At 44.2% G+C, this 26,560-nt stretch overlaps 1 pseudogene; it reads right to left on the reverse strand.

Annotated features, from left to right (window-relative positions):
* Positions 1-823: 823 nt before the first annotated feature.
* LOC115191023 (vacuolar protein sorting-associated protein 8 homolog) overlaps positions 824-26,560 on the reverse strand; it is a 40,408-nt pseudogene continuing 14,671 nt past the window's right edge.

The raw sequence follows: 26,560 nt of genomic DNA on the forward strand, positions 1-26,560 counted from the left end.
GACCATCAGAGAAAACAGAATGGAAGTGACAGACAGATGGAGAGAGGAAGAGAGATGACCATCAGAAAACAGAATGGAAGTGACAGACAGATGGATGTGTGTGTTGCTTCTCTAAAGGTCACTCTACTCTCTCTCCCGCTTCCTCCCCCACTCAACTTGCTCTCCCCCTCCCCACTCGATCTCCCCGTTCCCCTCCCCACTCGCTCTCCCCCTCCCCCACCCGACTCTCTCTCCCCCTCCCCCACCCGACTCTCTCTCCCCCTCCCGACTCCCTCTCCCCCACCCGACTCCCTCTCCCCTTACCCCACTCTCTCTCCCCCTGCCCACTCTCTCTCCCCCACCCGACTCTCTCTCCCCCTGCCCCACTCTCTCTCCCCCTGCCCCACTCTCTCTCCCCCTGCCTGTCATATTATGTATATATGCAGTGTTGTAACGATGTGCAAATGGTTAAAGTACAAAATGGAAAATAAATCAACATAAATATGGGTTGTATTTACAATGGTGTTTGTTCTTCACTGGTTGACCTTTTCTTGTGGCAACAGGTCACACATCTTGCTGCTGTGATGTCACACTGTGGTATTTCACCCAGTAGATATGGGAGTTTATCAAAATTGGGTTTGTTTTCTAATTATGTTCTGTGTAATCTGAGGGAAATATGTCTCTCTAATATGGTCATACATTTGGCAGGAGGTTAGGAAGTGCAGCTCAGTTTCCACCTCATTTTGTGGGCAGTGTGCACATGGCCTGTCTCTCCTCCGCCTCTCACGAGCAGCTACTAGAAAATAACACACAACCAACCCACCCCATTAACAGGTCAGAGGTCATACTCTGTGTGATGTCACTGACTGACCTGTGCGAGGGAGGTGCTCCGCCCCCTCCCGGTCTCCGTGGTGACCCTGCCCCTCCCTCTCTGTGAGGAGATACACTTGTAGCAGCTCCAGACCTGCAGCAGCCTGGGCTCCGCGTGGCCACTCCCCTTCCGCTGCAGACACTGGCAGTGGTACAGATGACCGCAGCTACACACACACACACACACACACACACGGTGTTAACAGCATTACCGTGTGTACAGCCTCCACTACAGCACCAGCCTGGGAAATGTTCAGTGAGGTGACAGGTTCAGAACATTGTACTGTAAACCTATCTGACACCGTTCATCCTCTATCAGAACATTGTACGGTAAACGGATCTGACACCGTCATCCTCTATCAGAACATTGTACTTAAACATATCTGACACCGTTCATCCTCTATCAGAACATTGCACTGTAAACAGATCTGACACCGTTCATCCTCTATCAGAACACTGTACTGTAAACAGATCTGACACCGTTCACCCTCTATCAGAACACTGTACTGTAAACATATCTGACACCGTTCATCCTCTATCAGAACATTGCACTGTAAACCAGATCTGACACCGTTCATCCTCTATCAGAACACTTGTACTGTAACCTTCTGACCACCAGTTCATCCTCTATCAGAACATTGTACTGTAAACAGATCTGACACCGTTCATCCTCTATCAGAACATTGTACTGTAAACGGATCTGACACCGTTCATCCTCTATCAGAACATTGTACTGTAAACATATCTGACACCGTTCATCCTCTATCAGAACATTGTACTGTAAACGGATCTGACACCGTTCATCCTCTATCAGAACATTGTACTGTAAACGGATCTGACACCGTTCATCCTCTATCAGAACATTGCACTGTAAACAGATCTGACACTGTTCATCCTCTATCAGAACACTGTACTGTAAACATATCTGACACCGTTCATCCTCTATCAGAACACTGTACTGTAAACATATCTGACACCGTTCATCCTCTATCAGAACACTGTACTGTAAACAGATCTGACACCGTTCATCCTCTATCAGAACATTGCACTGTAAACAGATCTGACACCGTTCATCCGCTATCAGAACACTGTACTGTAAACAGATCTGACACCGTTCACCCTCTATCAGAAACACTGTACTGTAAACATATCTGACACCGTTCATCCTCTATCAGAACATTGTACTGTAAACATATCTGACACCGTTCATCCTCTATCAGAACACTGTACTGTAAACCTATCTGACACCGTTCATCCTCTATCAGAACATTGCACTGTAAACAGATCTGACACCGTTCATCCTCTATCAGAACACTGTACTGTAAACAGATCTGACACCGTTCACCCCTCTATCTGAACACTGTACTGTAAACATATCTGACACCGTTCATCCTCTATCAGAACATTGCACTGTAAACAGATCTGACACCGTTCATCCTCTATCAGAACATTGTACTGTAAACCTTCTGACACCGTTCATCCTCTATCAGAACATTGTACTGTAAACAGATCTGACACCGTTCATCCTCTATCAGAACATTGTACTGTAAACGGATCTGACACCGTTCATCCTCTATCAGAACATTGTACTGTAAACATATCTGACACCGTTCATCCTCTATCAGAACATTGTACTGTAAACGGATCTGACAACCGTTCATCCTCTATCAGAACATTGTACTGTAAACGGATCTGACAACCGTTCATCCTCTATCAGAACATTGCACTGTAAACAGATCTGACACTGTTCATCCTCTATCAGAACACTGTACTGTAAACATATCTGACACCGTTCATCCTCTATCAGAACACTGTACTGTAAACATATCTGACACCGTTCATCCTCTATCAGAACACTGTACTGTAAACAGATCTGACACCGTTCATCCTCTATCAGAACATTGCACTGTAAACAGATCTGACACCGTTCATCCTCTATCAGAACACTGTACTGTAAACAGATCTGACACCGTTCATCCTCTATCAGAACACTGTACTGTAAACATATCTGACACCGTTCATCCTCTATCAGAACATTGCACTGTAAACAGATCTGACACCGTTCATCCTCTATCAGAACATTGTACTGTAAACAGATCTGACACCGTTCATCCTCTATCAGAACATTGTACTGTAAACCTTCTGACACCGTTCATCCTCTATCAAGCGGTTGTAGAGAACACATGTTGATGTGAATGTTGTGGTGATGACCTGAATATGATGATTTCATCTGGGCTGTCCTGACGTCTCTTGTACTGCTGCAGGACAGATGTTACAGTGTCCTGGCGAGGGTGGAGCCCCCTGCTGACCGCCGCTCGCAGGTGAGACAGGGACCAGTGGAGGTCACGGTTTCAACAGACTGGTGGTCGTCTCCAGTAGCGTCTGGGGGGAGGGGGAGAGGATTACTTGATTTGATTTATTGTATCCTGACCCCAGATCAGTTTCTAGCTCTGGACAAATGACTGAAAGAGTGACTGGATTTACTGTTTTCTTCCCTGGAAATTAGTCTCTCACAGAATCACACATTACACCAAATCTGTCATTCCCTTCTACTCTCTCAGCATGTGAAATAGTACTTGTACAACCCACCAGTCATCCTCTCTACTCCTTCAGCATGTAAATAGTACTGTACAACCCACCAGTCATCCTCTACTCTCATCAGCATCGTTAAATAGTACTGTACAACCCACCAGTTCATCCTCTCTACTCTCTCAGCATGGTTAAATAGTAACGTACAACCCACCGTCATCCTCTCTACTCTCTCAGCATGTTAAATAGTAATGTACACCCACCAGTCATCCTCTCTACTCTCTACAGCATGTTAAATATTACATGTACAAACCCACCAGTCATCCTCATCTACTCTCTCAGCATGATAAATAGTACTGTACAACCCACCAGTCATCCTCTCTAACTCCTCAGGCATGCTCATAGTACTGTACACCCACCAGTCATCCTCTCTACTCTCTCAGCATGTTAAATAGTACTGTACAACCCACCAGTCATCCTCTCTACTCTCTCAGCATGTTAAATAGTACTGTACAACCCACCAGTCATCCTCTCTACTCTCTCAGCATGTTAAATAGTACTGTACAACCCACCAGTCATCCTCTCTACTCTCTCAGCATGTTAAATAGTACTGTACAACCCACCAGTCTCGCCTACTCTCTTCTCCAGCATGTGAATGTACTGTACAACCCACCATCATCCTCTCTACTCTCTCAGCATGTTAAATAGTAACTGTACAACCCACCATTCATCCTCTATACTCTCCTCCTCATGTTAAATAGTACTGTACAACCCACCAGTCATCCTCTCTACTTCTCTCAGCATGTTAAATAGTACTGTACAACCCACCAGTCAATACTCTCTACTCTCTCATCATGTTAAATAGTACTGTACAACCCACCATTCATCCTCTCTACTCTCTCAGCAGGTTAAATAGTACTGTACAACCCACCGTCATCCTCTCTACTCTCTCAGCATGTTAAATAGTACTGTACAACCCACCATCATCCTCTCTACTCTCTCAGCATGTTAAATGTACTGTACAACCCACCAGGTCATCCTCTCTACTCTACTCAGCATGTTAAATAGTACTGTACAACCCACCAGTCATCCTCTCTACTCTCCTCAGCATGTTAAATAGGTACTGTACAACCCACCAGTCATCCTCTCTACTCTCTCAGCATGTTAAATAGTACTGTACAACCCACCAGTCATCCTCTCTACTCTCTCAGCATGTTAAATAGTACTGTACAACCCACCAGTCATCCTCTCTACTCTCTCAGCATGTTAAATAGTACTGTACAACCCACCAGTCATCCCTCTACTCTCTCAGCATGTTAAATAGTACTGTACAACCCACCAGTCATCCTCTCTACTCTCTCAGCATGTTAAATAGTACTGTACAACCCACCAGTCATCCTCTCTACTCTCTCAGCATGTTAAATAGTACTGTACAACCCACCAGTCATCCTCTCTCTCTCAGCATGTTAAATAGTACTGTACAACCCACAGTCATCCTCTCTACTCTCTCAGCATGTTAAATAGTACGTACAAACCCACCAGTCATCGCTCTCTACTCTCAGCATGTTAAATAGTACTGTACAACCCACCAGTCATCCTCTCTACTCTCTCAGCATGTTAAATAGTAACTGTACAACCCACCATTCATCCTCTCTACTCTCTCGCAGGTTAAAATAGTACTGTACAACCCACCCAGTCATCCTCTCTACTCTCTCAGCATGTTAAATAGTACTGTACAACCCACCAGTCATCCTCTCTACTCTCTCAGCATGTTAAATAGTACTGTACAACCCACCAGTCATCCTCTCTACTCTCTCAGCATGTTAAATAGTACTGTACAACACCACCAGTCATCCTCTCTACTCTCTCAGCATGTTAAATATACTGTACAACCCACCAGTCATCCTCTCTACTCTCTCAGCATGTGTAAATAGTACTGTACAACCCACCAGTCATCCTCTCTACTCTCTCAGCATGTTAAATAGTACTGTACAACCCACCAGTCATCCTCTCTACTCTCTCAGCATGTTAAATAGTACTGGACAAACCCACCAGTCATCCTCTCTACTCTCTCAGCATGTTAAATAGTACTGTAAAAACAACCCACCATTCATCCTCTATACTCTCTCAGCATTTAAATAGTACTGTACAACCCACCAGTCATCCTCTCTACTCTCTCAGCATGTTAAATAGTACTGTACACCCACCAGTCATCCTCTCTACTCTCTCAGCATTGTTAAATAGTACTGTACAACCCCCAGTCATCCTCTCTACTCTCTCAGCATGTTAAATAGTACTGTACCAACCACCAGTCATCCTCTCTACTCTCTCCCGCATGTTAAATAGTACTGTACAACCCACCAGTCATCCTCTACTCTCTCAGCATGTTAAATAGTACTGTAGCACCCACCAGTCAATCCTCTCTACTCTCTCCGCATGTTAAATAGTACTGTACAACCCACCAGTCATCCTCTCTACTCTCTCAGCATGTTAAATAGTACTGTACAACCCACCAGTCATCCTCTCTACTCTCTCAGCATGTTAAATAGTACTGTACAACCCACCCGATCATCCTCTCTACTCTCTCAGCATGTTAAATAGTACTGTACAACCCACCAGTCATCCTCTCTACTCTCTCAGCATGTAAATAGTACTGTACAACCCACCAGTCCTCCCCTCTACTCTCTCAGCATGTTAAATAGTACTGTACAACCCACCAGTCATCCTCTCTACTCTCTCAGCATGTTAAATAGTACTGTACAACCCACCAGTCATCCTCTCTACTCTCTCAGCATGTTAAATAGTACTGTACAACCCACCAGTCATCCTCTCTACTCCCTCAGCATGTTAAATAGTACTGTACAACCCACCAGTCATCCTCTCTACTCCTCCTCAGCAATGTTAAATAGTAACTGTACAACCCACCAGTCCATCCTCCTCTACTCTCTCAGCATGTTAAATAGTACTGTACAACCCACCAGTCATCCTCTCTACTCTCTCAGCAGGTTAAATAGTACTGTACAACCCACCAGTCATCCTCTCTACTCTCTCAGCATGTTAAATAGTACTGACAACCCACCAGTCACTCTCTACTCTCAGCATGTTAAATAGTACTGTACAACCCACCAGTCATCCTCTCTACTCTCTCAGCATGTTAAATAGTACTGTACAACCACCAGTCTCTCTCTACTCTCTCAGCATGTTAAATAGTACTGTACAACCCACCAGTCATCCTCCTCTACTCTCTCAGCATGTTAAATAGTACTGTACAACCCACCAGTCATCCTCTCTACTCTCTCAGCATGTTAAATAGTACTGTACAACCCACCAGTCATCCTCTCTACTCTCTCAGCATGTTAAATAGTACTGTACAACCCACCAGTCCATCCTCTATACTCTCTCAGCATGTTAAATAGTACTGTACAACCCACCAGTCATCCTCTCTACTCTCTCAGCATGTTAAATAGTACTGTACAACCCACCAGTCATCCTCTCTACTCTCTCAGCATGTTAAATAGTACTGTACAACCACCAGTCATCCTCTCTACTCTCTCAGCATGTTAAATAGTACTGTACAACCCACCAGTCATCCTCTCTACTCTCTCAGCATGTTAAAATAGTACTGTACAAACCCACCAGTCATCCTCTCTACTCTCTCAGCATGTTAAATAGTACTGTACAACCCACCAGTCATCCTCTCTACTCTCTCAGCATGTTAAATAGTACTGTACAACCCACCAGTCATCCTCTCTACTCTCTCAGCATGTTAAATAGTACTGTACAACCCACCAGTCATCCTCTTACTCTCTCAGCATGTTAAATAGTACTGGTACAACCCACCAGTCATCCTCTCTACTCTCTCAGCATGTTAAATAGTACTGTACAACCCACCAGTCATCCTCTCTACTCTCTCAGCATGTTAAATAGTACTGTACAACCCACCAGTCATCCTCTCTACTCTCTCAGCATGTTTAAATAGTACTGTACAACCCACCAGTCATCCTCTCTACTCTCTCAGCATGTTAAATAGTACTGTACAACCCACCAGTCATCCTCTCTACTCTCTCAGCATGTAAATAGTACTGTACAACCCACCAGTCATCCTCTCTACTCTCTCAGCATGTTAAATAGTACTGTACAACCCACCAGTCATCCTCTCTACTCTCTCAGCATGTTAAATAGTACTGTACAACCCACCAGTCATCCTCTCTAACTCTCTCAGCATGTTAAATAGTACTGTACAACCCACCAGTCATCCTCTCTACTCTCTCAGCATGTTAAATAGTACTGTACAACCCACCAGTCATCCTCTCTACTCTCTCAGCATGTTAAATAGTACTGTACAACCCACCAGTCCATCCTCTCTACTCTCTCAGCATGTTAAATAGTACTGTACAACCCACCAGTCATCCTCTCTACTCTCTCAGCATGTTAAATAGTACTGTACAACCCACCAGTCATCCTCTCTCAGCATGTTAAATAGTACTGTACAACCCACCAGTCATCCTCTCTACTCTCTCAGCATGTTAAATAGTACTGGTACAACCCACCAGTCATTCCTCTCTACCTCTCTCAGCATGTTAAATAGTACTGTACAACCCACCAGTCATCCTCTCTACTCTCTCAGCATGTTAAATAGTACTGTACAACCCACCAGTCTCCTCTATACTCTCTCAGCATGTTACAAGTACTGTACAACCCACCAGTCATCCTCTACTCTCTCAGCATGTTAAATAGTACTGTACAACCCACCAGTCATCCTCTCTACTCTCTCAGCATGTTAAATAGTACTGTACAACCCACCAGTCATCCTCTATACTCTCTCAGCATGTTAAATAGTACTGTACAACCCACCAGTCATCCTCTCTACTTCTCTCAGCATGTTAATAGTACTGTACAACCCCACCAGTCATCCTCTCTACTCTCTCAGCATGTAAATAGTACTGTACAACCCACCAGTCATCCTCTCTACTCTCTCAGCATGTTAAATAGTACTGTACAACCCACCAGTCATCCTCTCTACTCTCTCAGCATGTTAAATAGTACTGTACAACCCACCAGTCATCCTCTATACTCTCTCAGCATGTTAAATAGTACTGTACAACCCACCAGTCATCCTCTACTACTCTCTCAGCATGTTAAATAGTACTGTACAACCCACCAGTCATCCTCTCTACTCTCTCAGCATGTTAAATAGTACTGTACAACCCACCAGTCATCCTCTCTACTCTCTCAGCATGTTTAAATAGTACTGTACAACCCACCAGTCATCCTCTCTACTCTCTCAGCATGTTAAATAGTACTGTACAACCCACCAGTCATCCTCTCTACTCTCTCAGCATGTTAAATAGTACTGTACAACCCACCAGTCATCCTCTCTACTCTCTCAGCATGTTAAATAGTACTGTACAACCCACCAGTCATCCTCTCTACTCTCTCAGCATGTTAATAGTACTGTACAACCCACCAGTCATCCTCTCTACTCTCTCAGCATGTTAAATAGTACTGTACAACCCACCAGTCATCCTCTCTACTCTCTCAGCATGTTAAATAGTACTGTACAACCCACCAGTCATCCTCTCTACTCTCTCAGCATGTTAAATAGTACTGTACAACCCACCAGTCATCCTCTCTACTCTCTCAGCATGTTAATAGTACTGTACAACCCACCAGTCATCCTCTCTACTCTCTCAGCATGTTAAATAGTACTGTACAACCCACCAGTCATCCTCTCTACTCTCTCAGCATGTTTAAATAGTACTGTACAACCCACCAGTCATCCTCTCTACTCTCTCAGCATGTTAAATAGTACTGTACAACCCACCAGTCATCCTCTCTACTCTCTCAGCATGTTAAATAGTACTGTACAACCCACCAGTCATCCTCTCTACTCTCTCAGCATGTTAATAGTACTGTACAACCCACCATCATCCTCTCTACTCTCTCAGCATGTTAAATAGTACTGTACAACCCACCAGTCATCCTCTCTACTCTCTCAGCATGTTAAATAGTACTGTACAACCCACCAGTCATCCTCTCTACTCTCTCAGCATGTTAAATAGTACTGTACAACCCACCAGTCATCCTCTCTACTCTCTCAGCATGTTAAATAGTACTGTACAACCCACAGTCATCCTCTCTACTCTCTCAGCATGTTAAATAGTACTGTACAACCCACCAGTCATCCTCTCTACTCTCTCAGCATGTTAAATAGTACTGTACAACCCACCAGTCATCCTCTCTACTCTCTCAGCATGTTAAATAGTACTGTACAACCCACCAGTCATCCTCTCTACTCTCTCAGCATGTTAAATAGTACTGTACAACCACCAGTCATCCTCTCTACTCTCTCAGCATGTTAAATAGTACTGTACAACCCACCAGTCATCCTCTCTACTCTCTCAGCATGTTTAAATAGTACTGTACAACCCACCAGTCATCCTCTCTACTCTCTCAGCATGTTAAATAGTACTGTACAACCCACCAGTCATCCTCTCTACTCTCTCAGCATGTTAAATAGTACTGTACAACCCACCAGTCATCCTCTCTACTCTCTCAGCATGTTAAATAGTACTGTACAACCCACCAGTCATCCTCTCTACTCTCTCAGCATGTTAAATAGTACTGTACAACCCACCAGTCATCCTCTCTACTCTCTCAGCATGTTAAATAGTACTGTACAACCCACCAGTCATCCTCTCTACTCTCTCCGCATGTTAAATAGTACTGTACAACCCACCAGTCATCCTCTCTACTCTCTCAGCATGTTAAATAGTACTGTACAACCCACCAGTCATCCTCTCTACTCTCTCAGCATGTTAAATAGTACTTAACAACCCACCAGTCATCCTCTCTACTCTCTCAGCATGTTAAATAGTACTGTACAACCCACCAGTCATCCTCTCTACTCTCTCAGCATGTTAAATAGTACTGTACAACCCACCAGTCATCCTCTCTACTCTCTCAGCATGTTAAATAGTACTGTACAACCCACCAGTCATCCTCTCTACTCTCTCAGCATGTTAAATAGTACTGTACAACCCACCAGTCATCCTCTCTACTCTCTCAGCATGTTAAATAGTACTGTACAACCCACCAGTCATCCTCTCTAAGCTCTCACATTAATTATTACTGTACAACCCACCATCCTCTCTACTCTCTCAGCATGTTAAATAGTACTGTACAACCCACCAGTCATCCTCTCTACTCTCTCTCAGCATGTTAAATAGTACTGTACAACCCACAGTCATCCTCTATACTCTCTCAGCATGTTAAATAGTACTGTACAACCCACCAGTCATCCTCTCTACTCTCTCAGCATGTTAAATAGTACTGTACAACCCACCAGTCATCCTCTCTACTCTCTCAGCATGTTAAATAGTACTGTACAACCCACCAGTCATCCTCTCTACTCTCTCAGCATGTTAAATAGTACTGTACAACCCACCAGTCATCCTCTCTACTCTCTCAGCATGTTAAATAGTACTGTACAACCCACCAGTCATCCTCTCTACTCTCTCAGCATGTTAAATAGTACTGTACAACCCACCAGTCATCCTCTACTCTCTAGCTAATCTACCTGTACAACCCACCAGTCATCCTCTCTACTCTCTCAGCATGTTAAATAGTACTGTACAACCCACCAGTCATCCTCTCTACTCTCTCAGCATGTTAAATAGTACTGTACAACCCACCAGTCATCCTCTCTACTCTCTCAGCATGTTAAATAGTACTGTACAACCCACCAGTCATCCTCTCTACTCTCTCAGCATGTTAAATAGTACTGTACAACCCACCAGTCATCCTCTCTACTCTCTCAGCATGTTAAATAGTACTGTACAACCCACCAGTCATCCTCTCTACTCTCTCAGCATGTTAAATAGTACTGTACAACCCACCAGTCATCCTCTCTACTCTCTCAGCATGTTAAATAGTACTGTACAACCCACCAGTCATCCTCTCTACTCTCTCAGCATGTTAAATAGTACTGTACAACCCACCAGTCATCCTCTCTACTCTCTCAGCATGTTAAATAGTACTGTACAACCCACCAGTCATCCTCTCTACTCTCTCAGCATGTTAAATAGTACTGTACAACCCACCAGTCATCCTCTCTACTCTCTCAGCATGTTAAATAGTACTGTACAACCCACCAGTCATCCTCTCTACTCTCTCAGCATGTTAAATAGTACTGTACAACCCACCAGTCATCCTCTCTACTCTCTCAGCATGTTAAATAGTACTGTACAACCCACCAGTCATCCTCTCTACTCTCTCAGCATGTTAAATAGTACTGTACAACCCCCCAGTCATCCTCTCTACTCTCTCAGCATGTTAAATAGTACTGTACAACCCACCAGTCATCCTCTCTACTCTCTCAGCATGTTAAATAGTACTGTACAACCCACCAGTCATCCTCTCTACTCTCTCAGCATGTTAAATAGTACTGTACAACCCACCAGTCATCCTCTCTACTCTCTCAGCATGTTAAATAGTACTGTACAACCCACCAGTCATCCTCTCTACTCTCTCAGCATGTTAAATAGTACTGTACAACCCACCAGTCATCCTCTCTACTCTCTCAGCATGTTAAATAGTACTGTACAACCCACCAGTCATCCTCTCTACTCTCTCAGCATGTTAAATAGTACTGTACAACCCACCAGTCATCCTCTCTACTCTCTCAGCATGTTAAATAGTACTGTACAACCCACCAGTCATCCTCTCTACTCTCTCAGCATGTTAAATAGTACTGTACAACCCACCAGTCATCCTCTCTACTCTCTCAGCATGTTAAATAGTACTGTACAACCCACCAGTCATCCTCTCTACTCTCTCAGCATGTTAAATAGTACTGTACAACCCACCAGTCATCCTCTCTACTCTCTCAGCATGTTAAATAGTACCGTACAACCCACCAGTCATCCTCTCTACTCTCTCAGCATGTTAAATAGTACTGTACAACCCACCAGTCATCCTCTCTACTCTCTCAGCATGTTAAATAGTACTGTACAACCCACCAGTCATCCTCTCTACTCTCTCAGCATGTTAAATAGTACTGTACAACCCACCAGTCATCCTCTCTACTCTCTCAGCATGTTAAATAGTACTGTACCAACCCACCAGTCATCCTCTCTACTCTCTCAGCATGTTAAATAGTACTGTACAACCCACCAGTCATCCTCTCTACTCTCTCAGCATGTTAAATAGTACTGTACAACCCACCAGTCATCCTCTCTACTCTCTCAGCATGTTAAATAGTACAGTACAACCCACCAGTCATCCTCTCTACTCTCTCAGCATGTTAAATAGTACTGTACAACCCACCAGTCATCCTCTCTAGTCTCTCAGCATGTTAAATAGTACTGTACAACCCACCAGTCATCCTCTCTACTCTCTCAGCATGTTAAATAGTACTGTACAACCCACCAGTCATCCTCTCTACTCTCTCAGCATGTTAAATAGTACTGTACAACCCCACCAGTCATCCTCTCTACTCTCTCAGCATGTTAAATAGTACTGTACAACCCACCAGTCATCCTCTCTAGTCTCTCAGCATGTTAAATAGTACTGTACAACCCACCAGTCATCCTCTCTACTCTCTCAGCATGTTAAATAGTACTGTACAACCCACCAGTCATCCTCTCTACTCTCTCAGCATGTTAAATAGTACTGTACAACCCACCAGTCATCCTCTCTAGTCTCTCAGCATGTTAAATAGTACTGTACAACCCACCAGTCATCCTCTCTACTCTCTCAGCATGTTAAATAGTACCGTACAACCCACCAGTCATCCTCTCTACTCTCTCAGCATGTTAAATAGTACTGTACAACCCACCAGTCATCCTCTCTACTCTCTCAGCATGTTAAATAGTACTGTACAACCCACCAGTCATCCTCTCTACTCTCTCAGCATGTTAAATAGTACTGTACAACCCACCAGTCATCCTCTCTACTCTCTCAGCATGTTAAATAGTACTGTACAACCCACCAGTCATCCTCTATACTCTCTCAGCATGTTAAATAGTACTGTACAACCCACCAGTCATCCTCTCTACTCTCTCAGCATGTTAAATAGTACTGTACAACCCACCAGTCATCCTCTCTACTCTCTCAGCATGTTAAATAGTACTGTACAACCCACCAGTCATCCTCTCTACTCTCTCAGCATGTTAAATAGTACCGTACAACCCACCAGTCATCCTCTATACTCTCTCAGCATGTTAAATAGTACTGTACAACCCACCAGTCATCCTCTCTACTCTCTCAGCATGTTAAATAGTACTGTACAACCCACCAGTCATCCTCTCTACTCTCTCAGCATGTTAAATAGTACTGTACAACCCACCAGTCATCCTCTCTACTCTCTCAGCATGTTAAATAGTACTGTACAACCCACCAGTCATCCTCTCTACTCTCTCAGCATGTTAAATAGTACTGTACAACCCACCAGTCATCCTCTCTACTCTCTCAGCATGTTAAATAGTACTGTACAACCCACCAGTCATCCTCTCTACTCTCTCAGCATGTTAAATAGTACTGTACAACCCACCAGTCATCCTCTCTACTCTCTCAGCATGTTAAATAGTACTGTACAACCCACCAGTCATCCTCTCTACTCTCTCAGCATGTTAAATAGTACTGTACAACCACCAGTCATCCTCTCTACTCTCTCAGCATGTTAAATAGTACTGTACAACCCACCAGTCATCCTCTCTACTCTCTCAGCATGTTAAATAGTACTGTACAACCCACCAGTCATCCTCTCTACTCTCTCAGCATGTTAAATAGTACTGTACAACCCACCAGTCATCCTCTCTACTCTCTCAGCATGTTAAATAGTACTGTACAACCCACCAGTCATCCTCTCTACTCTCTCAGCATGTTAAATAGTACTGTACAACCCACCAGTCATCCTCTCTACTCTCTCAGCATGTTAAATAGTACTGTACAACCCACCAGTCATCCTCTCTACTCTCTCAGCATGTTAAATAGTACTGTACAACCCACCAGTCATCCTCTCTACTCTCTCAGCATGTTAAATAGTACTGTACAACCCACCAGTCATCCTCTCTACTCTCTCAGCATGTTAAATAGTACTGTACAACCCACCAGTCATCCTCTCTACTCTCTCAGCATGTTAAATAGTACTGTACAACCCACCAGTCATCCTCTCTACTCTCTCAGCATGTTAAATAGTACTGTACAACCCACCAGTCATCCCTCTCTGCATGTTAAATAGTACTGTACAACCCACCAGTCATCCTCTCTACTCTCTCAGCATGTTAAATAGTACTGTACAACCCACCAGTCATCCTCTCTACTCTCTCAGCATGTTAAATAGTACTGTACAACCCACCAGTCATCCTCTCTACTCTCTCAGCATGTTAAATAGTACGTACAACCCACCAGTCATCCTCTCTACTCTCTCAGCATGTTAAATAGTACTGTACAACCCACCAGTCATCCTCTATACTCTCTCAGCATGTTAAATAGTACTGTACAACCCACCAGTCATCCTCTATACTCTCTCAGCATGTTAAATAGTACTGTACAACCCACCAGTCATCCTCTCTACTCTCTCAGCATGTTAAATAGTACTGTACAACCCACCAGTCATCCTCTCTACTCTCTCAGCATGTTAAATAGTACTGTACAACCCACCAGTCATCCTCTCTAGTCTCTCAGCATGTTAAATAGTACTGTACAACCCACCAGTCATCCTCTCTACTCTCTCAGCATGTTAAATAGTACTGTACAACCCACCAGTCATCCTCTCTACTCTCTCAGCATGTTAAATAGTACTGTACAACCCACCAGTCATCCTCTCTACTCTCTCAGCATGTTAAATAGTACTGTACAACCCACCAGTCATCCTCTCTACTCTCTCAGCATGTTAAATAGTACTGTACAACCCACCAGTCATCCTCTCTACTCTCTCAGCATGTTAAATAGTACTGTACAACCCACCAGTCATCCTCTCTACTCTCTCAGCATGTTAAATAGTACTGTACAACCCACCAGTCATCCTCTCTACTCTCTCAGCATGTTAAATAGTACTGTACAACCCACCAGTCATCCTCTCTACTCTCTCAGCATGTTAAATAGTACTGTACAACCCACCAGTCATCCTCTCTACTCTCTCAGCATGTTAAATAGTACTGTACAACCCACCAGTCATCCTCTCTACTCTCTCAGCATGTTAAATAGTACTGTACAACCCACCAGTCATCCTCTCTACTCTCTCAGCATGTTAAATAGTACTGTACAACCCACCAGTCATCCTCTCTACTCTCTCATCATGTTAAATAGTACTGTACAACCCACCAGTCATCCTCTCTACTCTCTCAGCATGTTAAATAGTACTGTACAACCCACCAGTCATCCTCTCTACTCTCTCAGCATGTTAAATAGTACTGTACAACCCACCAGTCATCCTCTCTACTCTCTCAGCATGTTAAATAGTACTGTACAACCCACCAGTCATCCTCTCTACTCTCTCAGCATGTTTAAATAGTACTGTACAACCCACCAGTCATCCTCTCTACTCTCTCAGCATGTTAAATAGTACTGTACAACCCACCAGTCATCCTCTCTACTCTCTCAGCATGTTAAATAGTACTGTACAACCCACCAGTCATCCTCTCTACTCTCTCAGCATGTTAAATAGTACTGTACAACCCACCAGTCATCCTCTCTACTCTCTCAGCATGTTAAATAGTACTGTACAACCCACCAGTCATCCTCTCTACTCTCTCAGCATGTTAAATAGTACTGTACAACCCACCAGTCATCCTCTACTCTCTCAGCATGTTAAATAGTACTGTACAACCCACCAGTCATCCTCTCTACTCTCTCAGCATGTTAAATAGTACTGTACAACCCACCAGTCATCCTCTCTACTCTCTCAGCATGTTAAATAGTACTGTACAACCCACCAGTCATCCTCTCTACTCTCTCAGCATGTTAAATAGTACTGTACAACCCACCAGTCATCCTCTCTACTCTCTCAGCATGTTAAATAGTACTGTACAACCCACCAGTCATCCTCTCTACTCTCTCAGCATGTTAAATAGTACTGTACAACCCACCAGTCATCCTCTCTACTCTCTCAGCATGTTAAATAGTACTGTACAACCCACCAGTCATCCTCTCTACTCTCTCAGCATGTTAAATAGTACCGTACAACCCACCAGTCATCCTCTATACTCTCTCAGCATGTTAAATAGTACTGTACAACCCACCAGTCATCCTCTCTACTCTCTCAGCATGTTAAATAGTACTGTACAACCCACCAGTCATCCTCTCTACTCTCTCAGCATGTTAAATAGTACTGTACAACCCACCAGTCATCCTCTCTACTCTCTCAGCATGTTAAATAGTACTGTACAACCCACCAGTCATCCTCTCTACTCTCTCAGCATGTTAAATAGTACTGTACAACCCACCAGTCATCCTCTCTACTCTCTCAGCATGTTAAATAGTACTGTACAACCCACCAGTCATCCTCTCTACTCTCTCAGCATGTTAAATAGTACCGTACAACCCACCAGTCATCCTCTCTACTCTCTCAGCATGTTAAATAGTACTGTACAACCCACCAGTCATCCTCTATACTCTCTCAGCATGTTAAATAGTACTGTACAACCCACCAGTCATCCTCTCTACTCTCTCAGCATGTTAAATAGTACTGGAGGCCTCGGAGGGAGAGAGGAGGCCTCAGGGAGGGAGAGAGGAGGGAGAGAGGAGGCCTCAGGGAGTGAGAGAGGAGGCCTCAGGGAGGGAGAGAGGAGGGAGGGAGAGAGGAGGGAGAGAGAGAGGAGGGAGAGAGGAGGCCTCAGGGAGGGAGAGAGGAGGCCTGCCATTGACACAGTACCACTCTAGTTCACACAGTTCTATTTCACTTTCATGTGGGAGAGGCAATGCTGAGAGCTATTCACTTATCCTCCTATGGACTGTCCTGTCATTTCTCAATGTCAGAGAAGACTGGAGGAAAGGAGGGGAAAAGATGGAGGAGAGGAGGAAGGAAGGAGGGGAGAGGAGAGAGAGGAGGGGAGAGGAAAAGGAGGAGAGGAGAGAGAGGAGGGAGAGGAAAAGGAGGAGAGGAGAGAGAGGAGGGAGAGGAAAAGGAGGAGAGAGAGGAGGGAGAGGAAAAGGAGGAGAGAGAGGAGGGAGAGGAAAAGGAGGAGAGAGAGGAGGGAGAGGAAAAGGAGGAGAGGGGAGAGAGGAGGGAGAGGAAAAGGAGGAGAGAGGAGGGAGAGGAAAAGGAGGAGAGAGAGGAGGGAGAGGAAAAGGAGGAGAGGAGAGAGAGGAGGGAGAGGAAAAGAGGGAAGAGAGGTCTACATCCCAAATGGCAAGCTTGTCCTTATGTAGTGTAGTGAACTACTTTTCACTAGTGCACTATAAAGGGAATAGGGTGCCATATGGGACTCAAGAAGAGGAGAGATATGGGGGAAAGTAGCTTTAGCCTCAGAGGGAAAGTCAGGCATTTCATCCCTCTGTGAATTCAACCAGTTCTGCCTGAGTGAGCTGGAGAGAAACGTGTGTGTGTGTGTGTGTGTGTGTGTGTGTGTGTGTGTGTGTGTGCTACTTGTTTCACACCGTTTCATCAGCTCTCTGGCAGACTGTGTAGTCGTGGGTGTGTGTGTGTGTGTGTGTGTGTGTGTGTGTGTGTGTGTGTGTGTGTGTGTGTGTGTGTGTGTGTGTGTGTGTGCGTTTCTGAACAACTGTACATGTGTACAGTACCAGTCAGAAGTTTGGACACACCTCCTCATTCAAGGGTTTTTCTTTCTACATTGTAGAATAATAGTGAAGACATCAACTGAAACAACACATATGGAATCATGTAGTAACCAAAAAAGTGTTAAACAAATCAAAATATATTTTATATTTGAGATTCTTCAAAGTACCCACCCGTTGCCTTGACAGCTTTGCACACTCTTGGTGTGTGTGTGTATACACCACCGTTCAAAAGTTTGGGGTCACTTAGAAATGTCCTTGTTTTTGAAAGAAAAGCACATTTTTTGGTCCATTAAAATAACATCAAATTGATCAGAAATGCAGTGTAGACATTGTTAATGTTGTAAATGACTATTGTAGCTGGAAACGGCAGATTTGTTATGGAATATCTACATAGGCGTACAGAGGCCCATTATCAGCAACCATCACTCCTGTGTTTCAATGGCCCGTTGTGTTAGCTAATCCAAGTTTATCATTTTAAAACGCTAATTGATCATTAGAAAACCCTTTTGCAATTATGTTAGCACAGCTGAAAATGGTTGTTCTGATTAAAGAAGCACTAAAACTGGCCTTTAGACTAGTTGAGTATCTGTAGCATCAGAATTTGTGGGTTCGAAAAGATGTAGATATTCCCTTAAAAATCAGCCGTTTCCAGCTACAATAGTCAGTTACAACATTAACAATGTCTACAATGTCTGATCAATTTGATGTTATTTTATTGCAGGAAAAATGTTTGCTTTTCTTTCAAAAACAAGGCCATTTCTAAGTGCCACAAAACTGTTGAATGGTGGTGTAGATGTGTGTGTGCTAAGAATGAGCTACAGCAACTCTGGCTTGGCTCCAGGAGAGACTGCACTGGACTACACACACACACACACACACACACACACACACATTACGTACGCACACACACTACACACAAAGTACACACACACTACACACAATGTACACACACACACTACACACAATGTACACACACACAATGTACACACACACACTACACACAATGTACACACACTACACACAATGTACGCACACACACTACACACAATGTACACACACTACACACAATGTACACACACACACTACACAATGTACACACACACACTACACACAAAGTACGTACACTACACACACACACACACACACACTACACACAAAGTACGTACACTACACACAATGTACACACACACTACACACAATGTACACACACACTACACACAATGTACACACACACTACACACAATGTACGCACACACACTACACAAAGTACGCACACTACACACATGCACTACACACACAAAGTATGCACACTACACACTAAATAATCTGACATAAACAATAACATTGGAGAGAGGGGCTGAGTAATCTGGAGCCTCAGCCTTAACGAGTGTTAATTAATCCAGCTCCATCTGGGCAGGACACACTATCAACAGTGAGTCTAACGCACACACACACACACACGGACACCTTGTCTGAGCAGGATACACACTAATCAACAGTGAGTGTGAGTAGAGAGGCGTCTGGAAACACACTGCGAAATTAACACCAAGCCTCACTAGGGTTTAGCTTCAGTAGTTCTCTCTCTCACACACACACATCCTTCTGTAAGTTAACAACAGACACACACAGACACATCCTTCTGTAAGTTAACAACAGGCACACAGACACACCCTTCAGTAAGTTAACAACAGACACACACACACACCCTTCTGTAAGTTAACAACAGACACACACAGACACACCCTTCAGTAAGTTAACAACAGGCACACAGACACACCCTTCAGTAAGTTAACAACAGACACACACACACACCCTTCTGTAAGTTAACAACAGACACACACAGACACACCCTTCAGTAAGTTAACAACAGGCACACAGACACACCCTTCAGTAAGTTAACAACAGACACACACACACACCCTTCTGTAAGTTAACAACAGACACACACAGACACACCCTTCAGTAAGTTAACAACAGGCACACAGACACACCCTTCAGTAAGTTAACAACAGGCACACAGACACATCCTTCAGTAAGTTAACAACAGACACACAGACACACCCTTCTGTAAGTTAACAACAGGCACACAGACACACCCTTCTGTAAGTTAACAACAGACACACAGACACATCCTTCAGTAAGTTAACAACAGACACACACAGACACACCCTTCAGTAAGTTAACAACAGACACACACAGACACCCTTCAGTAAGTTAACAACAGACACACAGACACACCCTTCAGTAAGTTAACAACAGACACACACAGACACACCCTTCAGTAAGTTAACAACAGACACACAGACACACCCTTCAGTAAGTTAACTTCTCTAGGGTAGGGGGCAATATTTTCACGGCCAGATGAAAAACGTACCCAAATTAAAACAGCCTACTGCTCGAGCCCAGGAACTAGAATATGCATATTATTCGTATATTTGGATAGAAAACACTCTGAAGTTTCTAAAAATGTTTGAATGATGTCTGTGAGTATAAAATAACTCATATGGCAGGCAAAAACCTGAGAAATATTCAACCAGGAAGTGGGAAATCTGGTGCTTGTAGTCTTTTCAAATCATTGCCTATCTAACACACAGTGACTTAGGGTTCATTTTGCACTTCCTAAGGCGTCCACTAGATGTCAACAGTCTTTAGAACCTAGTTTCAGGCTTTTGCAGTGAACAGAGAGCGAACAAGAAGGCCGGGAAGTTGGTGACTCAGAAAATGACATGAGTTTTGTGGCGCGCGTTCACGTGATGAGGTATCTGTGTTCCAAAACATTTTTCAAGACATTGGAATCGTCCGGTTGGAATATTATTGAAGTTTTATGTTAAAAAGGCCCTAAAGATTGATGTTATACAACGTTTGACATGTTTCAACGAACGTAAATAGAACTCTTTTTTTACTTTTCGTTGAGCAATTTTGGGCGTGCTTCCTACATTTGGAGTAGCTTACTGAACGCGCAAACAACAAGGAGGTATTTGGACATAAATTATGGACTTTATCGAACAAAACAACATTTATTGTGGACCTGGGATTCCTGGAAGTGCCTTCTGATGAAGATCATCGAAGGTAAGTGAATATTTATAATGCTAACATACATGTATTGTCTAACATTGAGTCCTATGAGTGTCATTTGATGAAGATCGTCAAAGGTTAGTGCTTAATTATAGCTGAATTTCTGGTATTTGTGACCCCTCTCCTGCTTGGAAAATGGCTGTGTGGTTTTTCTTGTGTTGTACCTGTCTTAACATAATCTAACTTTATGCTTTCGCCGTAAAGCCTTTTTCGCAGTAAAGCCTTTAACAACAGACACACACAGTTACCTGTTCATAGTTGAAGGTCTCCAGCATACCCAGAATAAGGCCTTGTATCTCAGCCAGCTTTCCTTTACCATACACAGGGTCCTGAGAAAGAGAAAGAGATATCAGATGGGACAAACACCCCATTGAAACCCTGCATGCAGAGTTCTGTAAGATTCTCCTACATCTCCAGAGGAAAACGACAAACAATGCATGCAGGGCAGATTTAGGCCAATATCCACTAATAATAAAAACTCAAAAAAGAGCAATTAAGTTTTGGAAACATCTAAAATACAGTGACCCCCTCTCACATCATTACCAAGCCCTACAATACCTCTCACATCATTACCAAGCCCTACAATACCTCTCATATCATTACCAAGCCCTGCAATACCTCTCACATCATTACCAAGCCCTGCAATACCTCTCATTTCATTACCAAGCCCTGCAATACCTCTCATTTCATTACCAAGCCCTGCAATACCTCTCACATCATTACCAAGCCCTGCAATACCTCTCACATCATTACCAAGCCCTGCAATACCTCTCACATCATTACCAAGCCCTACAATACCTCTCATTTCATTACCAAGCCCTGCAATACCTCTCATATCATTACCAAGCCCTGCAATACCTCTCACATCATTACCAAGCCCTGCAATACCTCTCACATCATTACCAAGCCCTGCAATACCTCTCACATCATTACCAAGCCCTACAATACCTCTCATATCATTACCAAGCCCTGTAATACCTCTCACATCATTACCAAGCCCTGCAATACCTCTCATATCATTACCAAGCCCTGCAATACCTCTCATATCATTACCAAGCCCTGCAATACCTCTCACATCATTACCAAGCCCTGCAATACCTCTCACATCATTACCAAGCCCTACAATACCTCTCATATCATTACCAAGCCCTGTAATACCTCTCACATCATTACCAAGCCCTGCAATACCTCTCATATCATTACCAAGCCCTGCAATACCTCTCATATCATTACCAAGCCCTGCAATACCTCTCATATCATTACCAAGCCCTGTAATACCTCTCATATCATTACCAAGCCCTGCAATACCTCTCATATCATTACCAAGCCCTACAATACCTCTCATATCATTACCAAGCCCTGCAATACCTCTCATATCATTACCAAGCCCTGCAATACCTCTCATATCATTACCAAGCCCTGTAATACCTCTCATATCATTACCAAGCCCTGCAATACCTCTCATATCATTACCAAGCCCTGCAATACCTCTCATTTCATTACCAAGCCCTGCAATACCTCTCATTTCATTACCAAGCCCTGCAATACCTCTCATTTCATTACCAAGCCCTGCAATACCTCTCACATCATTACCAAGCCCTACAATACCTCTCATATCATTACCAAGCCCTGCAATACCTCTCACATCATTACCAAGCCCTGCAATACCTCTCACATCATTACCAAGCCCTGCAATACCTCTCACATCATTACCAAGCCCTACAATACCTCTCATTTCATTACCAAGCCCTGCAATACCTCTCATATCATTACCAAGCCCTGCAATACCTCTCACATCATTACCAAGCCCTGCAATACCTCTCACATCATTACCAAGCCCTGCAATACCTCTCACATCATTACCAAGCCCTACAATACCTCTCATATCATTACCAAGCCCTGCAATACCTCTCATATCATTACCAAGCCCTACAATACCTCTCACATCATTACCAAGCCCTACAATACCTCTCACATCATTACCAAGCCCTGCAATACCTCTCACATCATTACCAAGCCCTACAATACCTCTCACATCATTACCAAGCCCTGTAATACCTCTCATATCATTACCAAGCCCTGCAATACCTCTCACATCATTACCAAGCCCTGCAATACCTCTCACATCATTACCAAGCCCTACAATACCTCTCACATCATTACCAAGCCCTGCAATACCTCTCATATCATTACCAAGCCCTACAATACCTCTCACATCATTACCAAGCCCTGCAATACCTCTCATATCATTACCAAGCCCTGCAATACCTCTCATATCATTACCAAGCCCTGCAATACCTCTCACATCATTACCAAGCCCTACAATACCTCTCATATCATTACCAAGCCCTGCGATACCAAGAGCTGAGCAAAGAAAATAGTCCCCTCATCCAGCTGGTCCTGGGGCTGAGTTCACAAACCTGTTCTACTAACACACTGAAGCCTCAGAACCCTCATCCAGCTGGTCCTGGGGCTGAGTTCACAAACCTGTTCTACTAACACACTGAAGCCTCAGGACCCTCATCCAGCTGGTCCTGGGGCTGAGTTCACAAACCTGTTCTACTAACACACTGAAGCCTCCGAACCCTCATCCAGCTGGTCCTGGGTTCACAAACCTGTTCTACTAACACACTGAAGCCTCAGGACCCTCATCCAGCTGGTCCTGGGTTCACAAACCTGTTCTACTAACACACTGAAGCCTCAGGACCCTCATCCAGCTGGTCCTGGGTTCACAAACCTGTTCTACTAACACACTGAAGCCTCAGAACCCTCATCCAGCTGGTCCTGGGTTCACAAACCTGTTCTACTAACACACTGAAGCCTCAGGACCCTCATCCAGCTGGTCCTGGGTTCACAAACCTGTTCTACTAACACACTGAAGCCTCAGGACCCTCATCCAGCTGGTCCTGGGTTCACAAACCTGTTCTACTAACACACTGAAGCCTCAGAACCCTCGTCCAGCTGGTCCTGGGTTCACAAACCTGTTCTACTAACACACTGAAGCCTCAGAACCCTCATCCAGCTGGTCCTGGGTTCACAAACCTGTTCTACTAACACACTGAAGTCTCAGGACCCTCATCCAGCTGGTCCTGGGTTCACAAACCTGTTCTACTAACACACTGAAGCCTCAGGACCCTCATCCAGCTGGTCCTGGGTTCACAAACCTGTTCTACTAACACACTGAAGCCTCAGGACCCTCATCCAGCTGGTCCTGGGTTCACAAACCTGTTCTACTAACACACTGAAGCCTCAGGACCAGAACATCCAATCAATCAGAATAAACCAAATTACAGCACAGTCAAAACAAAACTACATTGCTTATTGGGAAACACAAGCACAAAGCACAATGCAGTGCTATCTGGCCCTAAATCGACAGTACATCGTGGCTAAATATTTGACCATGGTTACTGATCAAAACCGTAGGAAAACCTTGACAAAGTACAGGCTCAGTGAGCACAGCCTTGCCATTGAGAGGAAAGGCTGTGCAACCACTGCACAACAGCAGAACCTGAGACAGAGCTGCATTTCCTGACAAAATGTCAAAAATATAAAACAATTAGAGTGTCATTTTCCCAAATTTGAAACCCTTATTCAAGGTTTCAAAGACCTCTCTGATGAGGATAGGCTACCCGTCCTGTTGGGGGAGGACACAGAGAGCTGTGGGTTGGCAGCGCACTACATTGCTGCCTGCCATAAGATGAGGGACAGTGTCTGACAGACTAATAAACCTGCACATGTCCTCTACTGTATGATTATTGTTATTGTTGAATGTATGGTTATATTGACCGTTGGTTATTGTTGTTACTGTTGTCCCGTTGACAATTTTGATTCTCATTTTAATTTTTTTTTTATATTGTAAATATCCAAAATAAGCTTTGGCAATATGTACATTGTTACGTCATGCCAATAAAGCGAAGCGAATTGAATATATATAAGAGAGAGAGAAAGAGAAAGAGAGAGAGAGACCTTTACCATACACAGGGTCCTGAGACAGAGAGAGAGAGAGAGACCTTTACCATACACAGGGTCCTGAGACAGAGAGAGAGAGAGAGAGACCTTTACCATACACAGGGTCCTGAGACAGAGAGAGAGAGACCTTTACCATACACAGGGTCCTGAGACAGAGAGAGAGAGAGAGAGACCTTTACCATACACAGGGTCCTGAGACAGAGAGAGAGAGACCTTTACCATACACAGGGTCCTGAGACAGAGAGAGAGAGACCTTTACCATACACAGGGTCCTGAGACAGAGAGAGAGAGAGAGACCTTTACCATACACAGGGTCCTGAGACAGAGAGAGAGAGACCTTTACCATACACAGGGTCCTGAGACAGAGAGAGAGAGAGACACCTTTACCATACACAGGGTCCTGAGACAGAGAGAGAGTCATTGAGTAGGGATTGTGTTGTTGTTAGTCTGAGATGCCGCTGCCCACCAAGGGACACACCACATGACCACTTTAACCTCCCACCAGCGCACACACACAGCATGACTAACACACACTTAAGATGAGGAAAGAAAATAGGCACACACACACACACACACACACACACACACACACACACACACACACACACACACACACACACACACACACACACACACACACACACACACACACACACAGTGGGCCATGGTTGTGGAGGTGCAGAGCGGTTCTCAGAGGTGGTGAGCGGTCCTCAGAGGAGGTGAGCGGTCCTCTGAGAGGAGGTGAGCGGTCCTCTGAGAGGAGGTGAGCGGTCCTCTGAGAGGAGGTGAGCGGTCCTCTGAGAGGAGGTGAGCGGTCCTCTGAGAGGAGGTGAGCGGTCCTCTGAGAGGAGGTGAGCGGTCCTCTGAGAGGAGGTGAGCGGTCCTCTGAGAGGAGGTGAGCGGTCCTCTGAGAGGAGGTGAGCGGTCCTCTGAGAGGAGGTGAGCGGTCCTCTGAGAGGAGGTGAGCGGTCCTCTGTGAGGAGGTGAGCAGTCCTCTGAGAGGAGGTGAGCGGTCCTCTGAGAGGAGGTGAGCGGTCCTCTGTGAGGAGGTTAGCGGTCCTCTGTGAAAGTGTTTTTAAAAACTCATTGTTTTTCAGTCTTTTAGTGGACTATTCGTTCACTATTATTACACTGGAACACACATTAAAAGTCTCCTCAGTTTCATACGCTTTAAATGTAATTCAGTATATTCATTCAAAATACACTGACAAGGAGCCTCCAGCTCGTTCAACACCTGATTTACTTAACAAGACACATCTAAACAGGTGTTTCCAGGTAAGACATTACATGGCACAGGTTCTCCACTGCTCCTCAAGCAAGGAGACCGATGACATCACAGGTTCTCTACTGCTCCTCAAGCAAGGAGACCGATGACATCACAGGTTCTCTACTGCTC

Source organism: Salmo trutta, unplaced genomic scaffold, assembly GCF_901001165.1.
Source record: "Salmo trutta unplaced genomic scaffold, fSalTru1.1, whole genome shotgun sequence".
In the NCBI taxonomy this organism is placed as follows: Eukaryota; Metazoa; Chordata; class Actinopteri; order Salmoniformes; family Salmonidae; genus Salmo; species Salmo trutta.